Source organism: Cervus canadensis, chromosome 1 (genome assembly GCF_019320065.1).
Source record: "Cervus canadensis isolate Bull #8, Minnesota chromosome 1, ASM1932006v1, whole genome shotgun sequence".
NCBI lineage: Eukaryota > Metazoa > Chordata > Mammalia > Artiodactyla > Cervidae > Cervus > Cervus canadensis.
Window position 1 is genome coordinate 24,000,167 of NC_057386.1, and position 15,027 is coordinate 24,015,193.

The 15,027-nt window shown below is 42.1% G+C and overlaps 1 long non-coding RNA gene across 2 annotated transcripts; it reads left to right on the forward strand.

Annotated features, from left to right (window-relative positions):
• The first annotated feature begins 254 nt into the window (after nt 1–254).
• LOC122443110 lies at nt 255–14,643 on the forward strand. Of its 2 annotated transcripts, none has more exons than XR_006269924.1 (5): nt 255–352; nt 11,768–11,834; nt 12,548–12,577; nt 13,211–13,300; nt 13,687–14,643. It is a non-coding gene; the product is annotated as an uncharacterized LOC122443110 (long non-coding RNA). The 2 variants fall into 2 exon arrangements; XR_006269925.1 differs by lacking the exon at nt 255–352 and adding an exon at nt 10,208–10,257.
• Nucleotides 14,644–15,027: the final 384 nt, after the last annotated feature.

Genomic DNA, 15,027 nt, shown 5'->3' on the forward strand with positions numbered 1-15,027 from the left:
ACCAATCCGTGGCTTGATCTTTCCCTACCAGAGGATGATTGGTTAATATGCCTAGCGATCCAACCCCAAGACCCCTCCTTCATCCCACCACCGCCTGCTGCCCCACGTCCGAGAGTTCGCTGATTGGCCCGCCCGGAAGGAGGCTGGTTCTCCGGTACCGCCAATGACAAGATGCAGAAAAGGGGAGCGTCACACCCAGTCCCAGGTAGTATGCAAATACTATGTCACGTGACGTCAGGCAAAGTGGGGGCGGGGCCGGGGCCGAGGCCGGGTGTAAGATGGAATAAAGCAGTAGTGAAATCATTATGGGTAGCTGGGAGGAGTGTCAAACTTTCAGCAATTTTGAGTCCCGGTAAGTATGAAGAAAGCAATAACTTCAAAAAGCATTACTTTTTGTTTAACCTAAAAGCATTAGTTTTAAATCCTCATAGGATCTCAATGTTGCTTGCAAGCTCCAAAGTAAGTTTCTACAAATTAATGAAAAGTTTGCATAATATTTGCATGCGATTTGCATTATATCCGTGAACTTAATAGCTATTGTGCCTCGTGTGGCACCACATTTGTCTTTCTTCACATATCTAAGTCCTTACTTGGTGTTGGTCCAACCTAAAAACGCAGCTGCTGGCTTGTAAATTAAACCGAGCCTGAAAAGGAGCAGAGTTGTCCATTCCAAATCTGTTCAGCAGAGTGGAAGGAACAAAGTAACTGAGAAAGTTGAGCAAATCTACACAGTGACTCCATAACCAAATCCTGGTCTTCCCAGCTCAATGCTCTCTGACCTACAAGTCAAAATGAACCTGAATGGGCCACAAAGAGAATGCATGCTGTTGTGAAAATCACATGCTATAATATATACATGAGACGTTTGAGGGAAAAAGCATTTAAGTTACTGCTTAAAATTATTCTCTTCAAAAGAAAAAATTATTACTCTTGGTATTCATTAACCATTTTGTTCTCTTATGTGGAAAAAGTGAAAGGCAATCAATCCTAGATTGTCTGTGATAAGGGACCATCCAAATAATTAGATAATTCCCTCCAGATTTATATTTAGCCATGATATCTAATTTTGATCTTGCTACAGATTTATCTTTCTATTTCTGTTTTTTCCCAGTTTAATGTTAAAATGAAAGTATTCCCTGAAGTCATACTAACTATTAATAATCAGAAAAAAGGAGGTAATCTGGAAGCATGCTGCAAGGCAATGAGACGTCATTTTTGGGATTAAATATTGAGAGCAGATAATACCCAAAGTGGAAATTCAAGAGTTGGATGAATATTAAAATCAGCATACGTACAGAAAACAAATTGAGGATATGGAACACCCTAAAGAAAATTTTTCTTTGCAAAGAGTATATTCTTGCAGATTTGTAGAATGTACTTTAAGATGATATTTGAAATCTTTTTTACTGACAGGGAGATGTTGTACTCCTTTTCTATGAAGTGGCCAACTTTACCAAAGGCAGATAGGAATGAACAAAAATTGATGACCTGATAAAAATTTAGTCTTAATAAATAACTCAATTAAAAAAAAAACCTTACAAGGTGAGGGTGGGATATTTCAAAAGAACAGCATGTATACTATCTATGATGAAACAGATCACCAGCCCAGGTGGGATGCATGAGACAGTGCTCCGGCCTGGTGCACTGGGAAGACCCAGAGGAATCGGGTGGAGAGGGAGGTGGGAGGGGGGATCGGGATTGGGAATACATGTAAATCCATGGCTGATTCATATCAATGTATGACAAACCCACTGGAAAAAAATAAAAAAATAAAAAATAAAAAAAATTAAAAAAAAAAAAACCTTACAATTTATAACATTCCAGTTAGTTCAAAGTCTTCACATTTTTTTTTTAATCCCCATGAAAATCTGGAAAAAGGAAAGCATGGATTTTTATTATGGTGCAGGTAGAGAAACTGAGGTCCAAAAAGGTGAATCTTTTTGATTCTTGACTCAGATCTCTATCAGATCTTAATAGACCACACTGCCTCATTGTGGCACACTTCATTAATAAAATCAGTAATAGTAGCAGCTAACATTCACTGAGTTTGTTTCTCCATGACAGGCATATCTTAAGCACCGTGCATACATTGCCTCATTTAATTCTCATGAGCATACCTTGAGATGGGTATTATCTCCTCTTCATGGAGGCTTCAGAAAGAAGCAAGATTGCTTACTGCCCAAGGTTACTCAGGCAGCCTGACTCCAGAGATGAACTCCTAATCTCTGTCATTATAAAACTTTCTTATAAACAAAGAAGGATTACTATTTACATTTTACATAAAGAGTCTCCAAAGACAGTTTGGCTGAGATGTTAAAATTAACACTTGTCTTGTACTTCATAGCTTTCACATGCACCATCTCATTTAATTTTCACAAGTGTGTAATAGGTAGACTATTATATATACAATAGGTAGAAAATGAAAATATTACTGTTGCTATTTTACAGAAGGCTAAGTCCCAGAGGCTTAGATGACTTGCCCAAGATTGTCCACTTAGTTAATGGCAGACCCGGGACGAACGTCCTAGCTCTTTTGACTTCAGATTCAAGTATTTTCTCAATACACACTCAACTTCTAGACAGTTGACTTGCCTGATAGCCAAAGTGTGGGCCAGTTGGTCTCTTAAAATCTATTCTTACCTGACAACTTTGTCCATTTTAGGACACAACATGTAAATTCTCAGGCAGTCTTAGAAGATGATGTGTGATTTTTACTGGTTGGGCCATATGGTAGGTGTTACAGGTAAAAGCCCAGAGTGAGGAATCTTGAAATACTTTGGACAAATGACTTCCTTTCTCTGTGCCAGAATCAACTGTGCTTTATCAACCTTATAGAGTTGTTCTAAAGAGAAAATGGCATATTATTGGGCAGTGGCATTCTTCCCTTGGAGAGAAGAGGGTAGTCTCAAGGATATGGAGTTTAAATTTCATTTTTAAACCAAAGTACAAAGAATAGAGGGCCTAGACAGTGGAAGAAGAATTGGTGGAGGTGGCACAGCTGAAGGACTGGATCTTCTGAATCCAGAGAGTCATGTTCCTTCTTGATAAGCTGGCTAAAGACACTAAGATGGCCCAGCTGGAGGAGTGCAAAGGCAGGCATGCAGAGGAGATCCCTGTCTTCTCCTTACCCCAGGTATCATGCCCAAGCAGCTGTTTCTCATTCCCTTCTCTATCACTGGTTGCTTCTCCTGGCATGGGCATGATGGGAGGATAAAGACCACATCTGAAGATCAACTTCTGTCTGTTTCCTCTAATTAAAGAAGCCAGGGCTTAGGACTTCCCTGGTGGTCCAGTGGCTAAGACTCCATGCTCCCAATGCAGGGGGCCTGGGTTCAATCCCTGGTCAAGGAACTCAATCCCATATGCCACAACTAAAGAACCTGCATGCCGCAACTAAGACCCGACATAGCCAAATTAAAAAAAAAAACAAAAAACTTTTTTTTTTTCAAAAGAAGAAGAAGCCAGGGTTTGGGGAGACTGCGTGCTGCTAAGGGGAGATGTATTGCCTTAAAAGCATCTTCTAGCTTCAAGAAAACCTTTGTCATTGTCCCTCTGTCATCTTTATCAACATGATTGTCACCAATTAATTTGCTTGTCACAAATTTATTGAAATGACCACTATGTGCCAGACACAGAGCTAGGCACTATGGAATGACAATAATATTCAGAAACATACTTCCTATTCTGGAGTTCATAGCCCAGCAGGCCGTGAAGCCTGCAAGCAGAAGTGGTCTAGAGGCTGTTCTGATTGAGACATGTTCTGGGTGCTGCTTTCAGGGTGGTTGGAGACAAGCACTCAAAAACATCAAAAGAGGATTATATACACCAAGTATATCAAGAAATTGTTTTTCATCTATGGGAGAATTATTTGCCTCAGAAGGTTCCAACAGCAAATGCTCAGCCCCTTGATCCTAGCCTGCTCTTGGGATGTCCACAGCTGTCACAAATAAATGAGAACTTGAATTATTTTTCCTACAAGTGTGGGGTCAGAGGTATAGCCCTTCCCCAAGCGGTCCCTATAAGGCCTGGGGTCTTAAAAACTGCAGATGTCTGAAGGGCTACCAAGGATGAAAGGCTTTGGAGATTTCTAGAAGATCAGAGGATCTCTAGGATCCACTGGCTACTGAATTAAGAGAAGGCTAGGGTTGTCATGGTCAAGGGAAGCTTTCCAGTTCTGAAGGTGCTGTCTGGCCCTACTTCTGGGGCACCTTGATCCTTCACTCTGTACATTTATGCCACAATAACCAACAAGAATGGAAATTCCAAATCATTATTTTTATTCTCCAGAATCTGATACTCAGGAGCAATTTTTCAGCAGAGATGAGAGAAATCTTGATATTCCTTGGTACCTGGGACTATCTCTGAACTTCCTGGTAAATGTTTAAGTACTTACGTCTTTGGCCCCTGCGTTCCAAAATAATAAAGGCAAAAAATGAAATGACGCAGACACACAGTGTCTTTTTCTGACCTACCTCCTTCCCTCAGCCTCTGTCTGAAATGTCAGGCCTAGTTCCTCAGGGAACGAGATCCTGAGGAAATGGGGTCAGAGCTAAAGGAGCAGAGCAGCCTTAGAGGGATTGAGAAGGAGTGTTGAGGGAATGAATGAGGTTATGGGAACAGAGTAGGGAGGGGGGCTAGCCCTCAACATCTCTCCCACTCTGGGGGCCTCCCTTTCCCTGTATCCCTGCCCTATTACTCCCAAGATAACCGTGGCCTGGATTTTGACCTTCGGTACTCTGTCTGACACACTTTGTCCCTTGCTGCAGCCCACCACTTTCTGTCTTCTGCTTAGTTATCTCACTTGTTCATTCTCCATCTCTCAGACTGGGTGATGTTCACTCCTTAACTCTTCTTTTCCTCTCAGTGGGAATCAACTTTTCTTGCTAAACTGCAGCCTTTTAAAACTGAAGTTTCCTCATCCTTAACAATAAAGGATTTCTTAGATGTTTAAAAAAAAAAAAAGTCAAAGTGTTAGTCGCTCAGTCTTGTCCAACTCTTTGTGACCCCCATGGACAGTCCAGGGTCCTCTGTCCATGGAAGTCTCCAGGCAGAGAATACTGGATTGGGTAGCCATTCCCTTCTCCAGGGGATCTTCCTGATGCATAGGTAAAGAGTAAATGTGGGATCAGAGACATCAAAATTTGGGTATACAGGACTTAGTGGCACTCCATGAAAAATACAAAGAGCCATTAAAGACTGTGTATGATCAGTCTAATCCCTTCATTTTACAAATGAAGAAGTGGGTGTCAAGACAAGGGAAGGACTTGGTAGAGGTCAGTTGGCAAATAAGAGGCAGGACAGAAGACCAGGGCTCCTGCATCCTGGTCAGTGTTGCCTCAAAACATAAATAACTTCCAAAAGAATTTATAGAGAATACTATTTGGCAATAAAAGGGAATAAACTACTGATATATGCTACAATGTGAATGGACCTTAAAAACAATATGCTAAGTAAAAGGAGCCAGATACAAAAGACCACATATTATATGATTCCATTTATGTGAACTATCTAGAAAAGGCAAATTTATAGAGAAAGCAGATCAGAGGTTGCCTCCAGCTGAGAGTGGAAGCAGGGATTATCTGCAAACAGGCACAGTGGAACTTTTTGGGGTGATGGAAATGATCTAAAACTGGAATATGCTGATGGTTGCACAATTCTATAAACTTTAAAAAAATCATAGAATTATACATGTATAATAAGTGAATTTTATGGTATATAATTTATGCAGCTCAATCAAGCTGCTTTTAAAGGAGGATTTAGATGCGTTTATGGATGAAAGATCTCTGATGTGTGTCAGACCCTGCTAATCTTTCCAGGGAACATTTCATGAAAATGATATACCTACCCCTATGATATCCATAAAAGGTCACTGTGAGAGACAGAAGATTTGGTTCTTTGACTTATGAAATACCCAGGTTAGCATCCTTCATAATTGTCCTCCTCACTAAAATATGTAAGTTTCTCGAGGAGAACAGGCATGTCTTGGTCCTCAGTCTAATGACTACACCTAGCACTATGACCAGCACGCAGATATTGCTTCACAAAAAGCAAATTAAAATAAACTTTAGTTCTGCAGTGTCATGTGATTATGGGTACCTTGAGGGACCATCTTCTTTCTAGAGCAGCACCTTGGTGGGAACAGTTTGCATCTCCCACCTGGGACTCTCCCAGGTCCCTTAGAGATCAGTCTCTGGAGAGGAAATGCTGATTGCGTATATCCCTAGAAGACTGTGTATAAACCAAAAGGCCTATTCATTTCGCACCACTTTAGACTTCTCTCTTCCCCACCATTGTTCCCATTTACCTTATCCAGGTCAGCCTCAAAAATACAATGACCCCTGGGCAAATAAGCTACGATACTCTAAACATTCTTCATCTAATTTCACATCTAATCCTCTCCCTTACCCTCACACCATACACCAAATGAAGAATCAAATACCATAAAATCCAATTCAAAGATACTATAAATGTAACAGAAGAGACAAGTGATGTGAAAGTTGGTCTGTAGTTTGATTTCCTTCAGACCTAGGACATAGGCTCAGAAATTATTTTCAGAGCCACGAATATTATCTAAAGGGCTTTTGTAATAGATAACTGCAAAATATCACCACAGATGTGTCCACAGTTTTATCTTTTGTGCTTTGGAGATGATATTCCCCCTCAGTTCAGTTCAGTCACTCAGTCGTGTCCGACTCTTTGCGACCTCACAGACTGCGGCACACCAAGGTTCCCTGTCCACCATCTTCATCATCAACTTCAACTTCCAATCAGACCTCACTTCCTGCAAGCATTCCTCAGCTTATCCTGTGAGACAGTAATGATGCCTCCAGGACTTAGGTGTTTGGCCCATTATTTTGTACTAGCTTATGAGTGGCTTCATAATTCCTCTTCTGTCATTTTATATGTTTGTCATTTCTTGCCAATTATTTTTTTAAATTAATTAACTTATTTACTTTTGGTTGTGCTGGATCTTTGTTGCTTCGAACAAGATTTAGTTGCTCTCGGTAGCGGCGAGCTGGGGCTCCTTTTCATTGTGGAGCATGCATCTCACTGTGGTGGCTTTTCATTGTGGAGCACAGGCTGTAGGCCTGCAGGCTTCAGTTCAGTTCAGTTCAGTTCAGTAGCTCAGTCATGTCTGACTCTTCGACCCCATGAACCGCAGCACGCCAGGCCTCCCTGTCCCATCACCAACTCCCGGAGTCCACCCAAACCCATGTCCATTGTGTCAGTGATGCCATCCAACCATCTCATCCTCTGTCGTCCCCTCTCCTCCTGCCTTCAATCTTTCCCAGCATCAGGGTCTTTTCAAATGAGTCAGCTCTCCGCATCAGGTGGCCAAAGGATTGGAGTTTCAGCTTCAGCATCAGTCCTTCCAATGAACACCCAGGACTGATCTCCTTTAGGATGGACTGGTTGGATCTCCTTGCAGTCCAAGGGACTCTCAAGAGTCTTCTCCAACACCATGGTTCAAAAGCATCAATTCTTCGGTGCTCAGCTTTCTTTATAGTCCAACTCTCACATCCATACATGACTACTGGAAAAACCATAGCCTTGACCAGACAGACCTTTGTTGGCAAAGTAATGTCTCTGCTTTTTAATATGCTGTCTAGGTTGGTCATACCTTTCCTTCCAAGGAGTAAGCGTCTTTTAATTTCATGGCTGCAATCACCATCTGCAGTGATTTTGGAGCCCAGAAAAATAAAGTCAGCCACTGTTTCCACTGTTTCCCCATCTATTTGCCATGAAGTGATGGGACCGTTATGCCATGATCTTAGTTTTCTGAATGTTGAGCTTTAAGCCAACTTTTTCACTCTCTTCTTTCACCTTCATCAAGAGGCTCTTTAGTTCTTCTTCACTTTCTGCCATAAGGGTGGTGTCATCTACATATCTGAGCTTATTGATATTTCTCCCTGCAATCTTGATTCCAGCTTGTGCTTCCTCCAGCCCAGCATTTCTCATGATGTACTCTCCATATAAGTTAAATAAGCAGGGTGACAATGTATACAGCCTTGATATACTCCTTGCCCTATTTGGAACCAGTCTGTTGTTCCATGTCCAGTTCTAACTGTTGCTTCCTGACCTGTATACAGGTTTCTCAAGCTTCAGTAGTAGTGGCATGTGGGCTTGGTAGTTGTGGCTAGAGGGCCCTAGAGTCCAGGCTCAGTAGTTGTGGCACATGGGCTTAGTTGCCCCGAGGCATGTGGAATCTTCCTCGACCAGGGATCGAACCCATATCCCTTACACAGGCAAGCGGATTCTTATCCACTGAACCACCAAGGAAGTCCCCTTTCTCCCCAGTTCCAAGCAAAGGAACACATTTGCTCTGTTATTTCTTGTCAGTTACTAGGGCATGGCACTGCATCTGGCAATGTTGCGGCAAAGTTGATTATTTAAGTATTTGTTTTTCCAACTGTTTATGATCACTCCTGAAGGTTGAGATTTTTTTTTTTTTTTTGAAGGTTAAGATTAAAAGTCCTGCAGACTAAAAGCAGGGAAGGCTTCAAGGTTCTGTGACGTCTAAGGCTTATACCACTTGAGGTTTCCGCAAGTTAAATAGTAAAATAATTATAGAATTAGGGATAAGGACTTGGAAGGGTTCTGTGCAAGTGAGGGGCTCTGACCCTTGAGTTTCATTAGCTTCATTGTAAATCTGTTTCTTACTGAAAAATGAAGTTATATCTCATCCAACTCTTCAGCCCTGATTGATTAGGTGCCTGTTCCTGGCTTTTCCTGTGGGTATCCTATACACAGCAGATCTTTTCCACAAGATGTTCCTCACTCAATAAAATGGCCTTAGCAGCCAGGTCTCTCTATCTAGTGAAAAAGTCCCAAAAGGCTGTACTTACACTCCCCACACTTAGTAACTTGGTAGCACTTAGAATAATGCTTCTTTCAGAGCAGATGATTTCTTGCTGTGCATGGTGGAGGGGAAGGTCCTTGTACCCAATTCTTCCTGGAAGACCCTGATGGCTCTAAGCTCAAGGGGTGGTGTTGTGCAGCAGAAGGGCCTGGAATGTTCCAGTACATCCCACCAGTGGCCTCTGTAACCCCTGCTTCCATTCAACTTGGGCAAAGGCCTGATAATCTACAAAGTAGTGTGTATTCTGCTTGGTCTTGCTTCTTCCATGACAGTCTGATAGCATCACACAAGTTGGTACCTTCCCTGGAAGTCCCACCCAGAAGCTCCATCCAATTCTTTGATCTATTGGTGTTTGCCCAGAATGTCAAGCCAGGGTCTAGATCTCAACCCTGTCAGTTTTTTGGGCTATGTATACCAAATTTTGATTGCTTCCCCAAATAGGTTAGAAATCCTGGGATCTCTGAATCAGTGGTGAGTCTGCATTCCTCAGAATGCCCACGAAGCTTGTGCCATCTGAGGAGACACTAACAACAAGGGTCCAGGAAGAAAGCAATATACTCAGGATGCTACAGGCCATGTGCCCTGGCCAAAAGTCATAGAAGAATACCACTTCTACTTACTGGGGGCTTCCTATAGGCTAAGTAATTTGCCCACATTATATTATTTAACTCTTAGTCACAGTTATTATATCCTATACAGTAGACATAACTATCCCCAGTTCACAGATGAGAAAACTGAGGCTCAGAAAGGTTAAGAAATGTATTGAAAGTTATGCAGCTAGAGAAGACAGGTCCATCTGCTTTCAAAGTCTATATATATAACTACTACGGAGGGGCTCAAAGGACTAAGTCAGAGGGAGGCAGACCCAGAGGTCCACTCCTTACCCAGAAATTGAAGGTCAGAGTTAGGAAGACAGTCCAGGTTGGCCATGCTATAACCCACTTCCCTGCCTCCCTGTCACTTCCCCAGGTCCTAAACTCCCTAGAACTCTGACTTTGTTTATATTGCAGAGGAGCAGTGCTCAGAAATTATGGAGGTGAATCTGGCAGGTCCCAGCTGTTCTCGGTGAGGGAGTTGGAACATTTTTCGGAACTTCTTGACAAAAGCATCTCTCTCATTCAGTGGACTAAACGCACTTCCGTTCTCCAAGTTTTCCCTACCTTAGAGAAAGAGAGAGATGGGGAAGCTGGGGGGTTTCCATTAAGGAGAAACCAGAGACGATCAAAGGAGGAGGAGGGTGGTGCTGCCCTTTAAGAAAGCCTGCCAGAGCTCTGGAACTGGGACTCTTAAGAAACTTCTGTAATGTGCCAAGTAAAGTGAGAAAGCTCTTCGTGGTCAAAAGAGAAGCTCCAAGAGAAGGCCCCATGGAAGACTAGGCAGAAGAGGGTGGGAAGGAGGTAAGAATCTATCCAGGACCAAAAGTGTGTTTTAATTCTGAACCCACCAAAACCCAAAAAAAGAAAAGGACTCATGCCTTGACTCCCTACTTCTGGGACAGGGCAGCCAAATAAGGGAACTCTTGCCGGACTGTGCTCTCCATTTTGACAGAAAACACTGGCTGCACTGCCTGCCCAGCCTGCCAGAGCACTGCTGGAAAGGGCCACCAACCGCTGTGTCTGGTTGATAAATGAAGGGCACCCCTGCCTGCTGCCCATTCTTTTTTTCTCCCTGCTTAGTTTGCAGCCTTCTGCCTGCTGGGGAGCCCCAGAGTAGGGGTGGGGAGAGAAGGGTCCTCCAGACAATATTAATACTCAGTGATTTATAGGCTGCTGTAAGGGCAGGGGGGAAGTCAGAGGTGACAAGCCCCTGGGACTAGTTTCCATGACACATCGGCATACCACTGACAAGAGTCAAATTATTTTTGTGATGCCTATGCCTTCAGGCCCATCTTTGAGACAAGACATAGCCCTTACCCTGCTGGTAGGTAGGATGAGACCAGCAGAGCTGGCTGGAACAAGGCTAATGAACATACAACCAAGTCCTCAACCTTTACTTTAAGCCCCACACTGCTGGGAGAGGGAAGAAATAAGTGAGGTCGAGCAGCTCAATAGCTGTTTTTGGAGGATTTATTTTTTTAATGTGCAAGAATTCTTTTGAACCCTCCACGGCTCTAAGAAAAACTGTTTGAAATGTCCCCACTTAAGGGGCCTGAGGTTAAGTGCCAGGGATGGAAAGCTAAATGCCAGGGATGCTGGTTGCAGGGATTCTTGGGACCGGGGCTAATGGCTTCCCTGCTGTGGGCTCAGGAATACCAGCCCCACGCTCTGGTTGCCCTGAGAGATGCAGCCATTTTTACTTCTGATTGAAGGGCACCACCTTCTGGGTTTTTCCCTTCTTTGGTGAAAACCAGAGTAGAATATGCCCATGGAACCAACGGGGCATGTGCCCAAGAGTCTGGAGGGCACTGGAGATAACAGTGTGAGGCAGGGTGAGATCAATGCTTTATATAGCTTAGAGTTTGGTCCCTGCTGGTGGAGAGACGATGCATTTTGTGAGAGTGCATAGTAATTGCCCTTCATAAGGATGATCTCAAAAGGTCAAGGGATGGGCCCTGAATAGCCCTAATGTCCCTGAAACAGTCTATTGTATAGCTATTGTCCATACATGTAAAGGAGCCCTTCTTGACCCTATTCATACTTTTCTGCCTCTGAGATTTCCCAAGTGAAAAACTGTATTCTACTTTATCCCCAGACCCATGTCTACCTCTTTTAAGCTTCAACAAAATAGTTCAACATATATTTCTTAAACTCCTACTATGTGCCAGACATCATGCTAGGTCCTGGGGATATAGAGATAAATAACACACAGTCTCTTCTCTGGGGAGTCCATAATCTAGTTTTCAAAAAATTTTCCTTTGCACTGATTTTTGGGATTTAGTAAATAAATCTGTGTTTATCTCCTTTATAGTTTCACATGGATGGATCAGAGCCTCAGCCTCCATCTTTCCACAGCCTTTAAGATTTTGCCTCATATGGTAAATTCCACTTTCCTCTTGACCAATTTAGAAGTTTCTTTGGACTCTGATATGTCTTAGGAATTGAGTGACTATAATTAGACACTATATAGACACATCTACAAATGCTATATGCATGCGGGTACAAGAGTAATGTTATGTTTTCTAACTTCCTTCATTTATTATTATTACTGCCATTTTTTCATACATTCAATAGTTACTAAGTGCCTGTTAAGCACTATGTACCTTGCTAGGTGCTGAGAATGCAGTGCTAAGTAAAATGGACACTGCTTTCATGAAACCTTTAGGGTATGCATTGGGAGGACGGATGGCAAAGAATCTAGATTAAACAGTCAAATAGATACATAATTATAAACTGAGACAAATGGTATGAAGAAAAATGCAGGGTACTATAACAGTGTAGAAATGAGGGCTTTGGTCTAATCTAGAAGCTTTGGGAAATAGTTCCCTGAGGAAATGACATTTGACTTTAGATCTGAAGGATTAGTAGAAAGAGGTGAAGAAGAGAATGAGGGAAGAAATATCCAGTCAGCGTAAAGAGTATGTGCAAAGGTCCTGAGGTGGAAGGAACCAGGGCGGGAGGGTCAATGAGGTTAAAACACAGAGAATGAGGTTGTGTGGGACAGACTGGAGAATTAACTAGAGGGCAGATAATGCAGGGAAGGTCATGATGGTTGGACTAGGTCTTTCTGAAGCCCTCTCTTTCCTTCCAGGCCTATCTTTGGAGACTGTAGTCAGGCCAGGTAAGAATTTCAGTTTTATCCTACAGAAGATTATGGAACCAAAGTCTTTATAGAATAGCTCTTTTCCCCAGATTATTAATACTACTTATATTTGTTTTGAAGGAGAACAGTAATGACAGTCTGAACTATTAGGAACTTTTCCAGTTTCCTGGTAGGGTGTGGCTATATGTCTGGCTGGCCCTCAGAAGGCCCAAAGCTGATGAACCAGCCCCAGCCTGGCAACCCTCAAGCAAGGGATGGCCCCTGTCAGTGTAGACAGAGGGGCAAGGGTGGAGGGTGGGTGGAGTGCTTTGCTTGAGGTATCTACTCCACAGAGACATTTGGAAGAGCCCCAAGACTATGGCTCTTGTTCCCTGATAAGTCTATCATATGCACACCCCCATTGAAATGGTCTTGCCACCCTTCCTACAGCAGCTGTGTGCCCCACCCCATCTGGGGAAGGCCTCTGGATAAGAACTCTGACTCTGCCCAGAACCTGAGGTCTTGGCTTTCTGAGTTCAGGCTTTAGTACTGTCTGGAGCCATGTATATATGTATTTCTGATAGTTTTCCAGAGTTATTAATGGAAGCCATGGGAGAATAGGTTCAAGATGGTTGGACTAGGCCTTTCTGAAGCCCTCTCTTTCCTTCTAAGCCTATCTTTGGAGAATGTGCTCTGGTGTAGTGACATCTACCGGCAAGGCTAGGCAGGAATGAAAATGACCAGACGCCCACTCGTCTCCAGGTAATTTCCAGACTAGTAAGAAAATCATCCTTCACCCCTGAGATTGGGTTGGATCAGTAACCTCAGCTGGTTAGAGGAAGACTAAGAAGTCCAAGGTTGTGAGTTTGGACCGTGTATGTGCTGATTTACCTTAAATAGAGAAATTATTTTCCTGGTTGTAGCTTGCATCTCTCACCCTGACGATTGATTCACATTTGGGGACAATTAGTCACAAAGGAGATTGACTAAGCATCTGTAAGTGACTCAGAGAAACCCATTCCTAGCCCCTATTCTGGGGAAAACATCTCCCAACAAATGAAATGACCCTCAGTTTACAAATGGCAGAATGCAAGATCATTTTGTATCCTCCTGAAGTTGACTGGTTTGTGAGTTTTTTTTCTTTCTAGGACTCAATTTCTCCTAGGTAATCAGGAAAATAGTATCTACAATCCATCTTCAAAGTTTCTGTAGTGGGCAAGAGTGACTACAGCTTTTAAAGTTGCTCCTCAGTTCTTGCTGAGGAAAGATATAACCTGTTTCCTCGCTGCTTTCACCCATGTCATCTACACATTCTATTCATAATCTCATTCTCTTTCTCAATAGCATGCATACTTGACAAAGACTTTACCACTAGAGGTAAAAGAGAAGCCAGAGAGAGAGTGAGGAGAAACTACCAGAGAAATCATTATGAAACAAATGTTCTCCTTTCTCAATAACATGGACTCCACAGCTGAATGTGACTCAGACAAAGCATCTGTCTCTCCATCTTTCAAACTTAAAAGAAAATCATTAAGAGCTCAGTAGAGAAATGAGTAATGCACAGGATTTCATGGAAGAGGAAACAGGACTAGAAAATAAACACATGGAAGACTGAAGTCCATCCTAACTAGAAATAAGATGAAAAGCACATTTGAGGTGCAGTTTTCTTTCTTTTTTGTTTAAACTAAACTTGCAAAATTTTATTAAGTGGTAACACTCGGCTCTGGGAACATCTTAAAACTGGTATCCTCCCACAAAGATAGTGACACTTTAAATTTGGACAATCTTTGGGGAAAAAATATCAAGCAATATATAAGAGGTAGAAATAAAAACAGGAGAGCTACAGATGAATGCAGACACTCACTGCAGCATTATCTGACTTAAAAGAACCTCAATAATCCCAAACAGAGCATGTTATGCCACATTACAACATTATACAGCAATTACAATTATAATGACGAGGACTACAGAGAAACAAGGAGATACTAAGAATGTGTAAAAAATATGGAATTTCATGTAAACAATGAGTGCATCTATGCAAAATGTGTACATATAATAAAACGTATGCATGTGGAGAAAAATTGGAAGGCAATATGCAAACAATAAAAATAGCTCCATAGCAACAGTGAGATTAAGAATGTCTTATTTTTTCTTTTCTTTTTTTTTTTTTAAGAATGTCTTATTTTTTTCAAACATTTATTTAGTGTTATTATACTGAGGGTTGGTGCTGGTGTATGTCATACTCCCCCAGCCCCCACTATTACACACTGGTCCTAAATCAACAGCTCTAGAAGGAAAAGACCTTGTCTGTTTATTCACAGAGTACACTCAGCTCCTACCAATGCATAGCACTTATCAGATGCTCGATAAATATTAGTTGAACGAATAAATGAAAATAACTTCAGTCTAAAACGTCTCAACCCATGATCACTGAATACATTCCATCCTGGGAATAGAAAAGAATTTGGTTTTGCTGGAATTAAAAAAAA